Genomic DNA, 2,250 nt, shown 5'->3' with positions numbered 1-2,250 from the left:
CACACACACACACACACACACACACACACACACACACACACACACACACACACGTTTTTGTGTGTGTATATATATTTATTATTATTATGTTTGACATAATCAATATTTTATTTAATATTATTAATTTATTAATAATATTAATACGATAACATTTAAGAATAATCAAATTAAATTTTTTTATAATTAAAATCTACTATATTTTTTAAGATAATAAATTATACGAATTCTGTGAGTCACGCATTCTCGATTCCACTGGTTGGATGTCAAAGACCAACTTGGTAAATCTACCAAGAACTTTCTTAAAATTAAGCAATTTCCCCGAATGATTCGGGAGAGACTGCCGAGGCGCAATGTAAACGGCATATAACCGAATGACTTAATCCGGAATACCGTTGAAATATACCAATCCCCTGATTCGTCGACTCGCAATTTATTCCTCGGTACCTCTCGTCATCGTACTGCCGCGCGCTCTCCAATTAACTTTAAATCACCCTTCTCTATGGACTCTCCTCATAACGTGAAACTTCGAAATTTCGTCCCAGTTCATCTCGATTTACGCAAGGACGTTATGTAATATAATGTCCTTACGCATTGATGCTTTTTTTTTGTTTTATCAGAAGTATTTCTTTATTTATACCATGCATTTTACATAAACTATGATGTTAATAATATGTGAAATAATTAAGTATTTAAATTATAGTTTATCTTGTGTTTATACTAAAAACAGTTTGTGTTCACTATGCACGTATTAATAATATTAAACTATACACATATTTTAGTATAATAGTTATTAATACAAATTTCAAATATATAATATTTTTTTATAAATAGCTATCTAATTCCTTTTTTTACAAATATTGAAATACTTGCTATATATGTATATAATTAAATTCTACAACATACGTAACTGCAATACGGCATGCAACTTTGATATATGTTTGCAATTTTTTAAACCGCGCGTAAAAGTGTGATCCTATAAACTAAGGTGGCTAATATCGAAGCAGCTTACGTGACGTACTCATCAACTGAACGGAGCACGAAGGGTGGTTTGTGGGATAGAGGACAAATCAAGGGGGCGTGCATTGTACCTCCTGTCATCTTCAGCGCAAGCTTTCGTTGCCCCAAATGCTAATTATATGTCAACTGTTCACGTGCCGTATCACGAAAGATTGATTGTCAGAGATGAAACAATGAGAAAGAACTTACTAATGGGGCCTTTAACTTGAAGTAAAAGCAGTTTCAAAAAGTTTTATTTTTTTCTTAAAATGGATTTTCCTTCTCTCTAGCTATAATTTTGATAATTTCTCAATTATAATATAATATAATTCTATGTCATTAAGACATCTTAATACAAGTTTTTTTTAATGAAATTTATATTAATTGCTTGTACTGCATTAATTTAAACTATATATTTTACATAAAATAAATTTTAGTATCAATGAAAATGATATGTGCGTGTGCGTGTATTGAAGTTTTCTTAAAATAAAAATTTCCAACTGATTACATATGATACGGTTTTATTATAAGAAATTTACATATTCTGCTAATAATTATAATAAAGTAATATAAAATATATGTGTCCATTTAATTGAGAATCTATCTTAATTAAGTGATAAATTAAATTTACAGTATTGTTAAAATAGGATCAAAGAACATATTAGAAAATAAATTTTGTATATCGCAAAATTGAATAAGAAATTTTGTAATGCATTTTATCTTCTTATCACTATTTAATAATAAAGAATGATAGACATCTGAGTTCATGAACAGATACAGTAAAAGAGAAGCCTACGGCTTGATTGATGCAGCTTGTACACGCGAAATCGCTGTCGACCAACTCTCTTATTCCATGATATTCATACGAAGGATTCATTGATTCAAAGTATTCGAATTGCATCGAATTGCAATGCTACTGTTTGGAGTCAACTATAATAATTAAGGATACATCGCATCGTAAAATTACCGGATACTGGATATTTCCCAAATATTCTGTCCCTAATTTTAAAACAAGATATATTATTGCATATTTATAAAAAAATTGTGTCAATTTATATTGAATTTTCTTTGCAAAGGCCATTAATAAAATGGTCATACTGCAGTTCTTTTAAAAGTAATTACAATTTCTATAAAAAGATATTATAAACCGTGTATAATTCTTTTAAAATACGATGGAATATCAGAAAATTTCAAATTAAACTGTAAATAATATGACAAATATTTAATTTGTCATATATTATTTGCAATTATTTT

Source organism: Trachymyrmex septentrionalis, unplaced genomic scaffold (genome assembly GCF_001594115.1).
Source record: "Trachymyrmex septentrionalis isolate Tsep2-gDNA-1 unplaced genomic scaffold, Tsep1.0 scaffold7, whole genome shotgun sequence".
In the NCBI taxonomy this organism is placed as follows: domain Eukaryota; kingdom Metazoa; phylum Arthropoda; class Insecta; order Hymenoptera; family Formicidae; genus Trachymyrmex; species Trachymyrmex septentrionalis.
Note: the sequence above shows the minus strand (reverse complement) of the source record.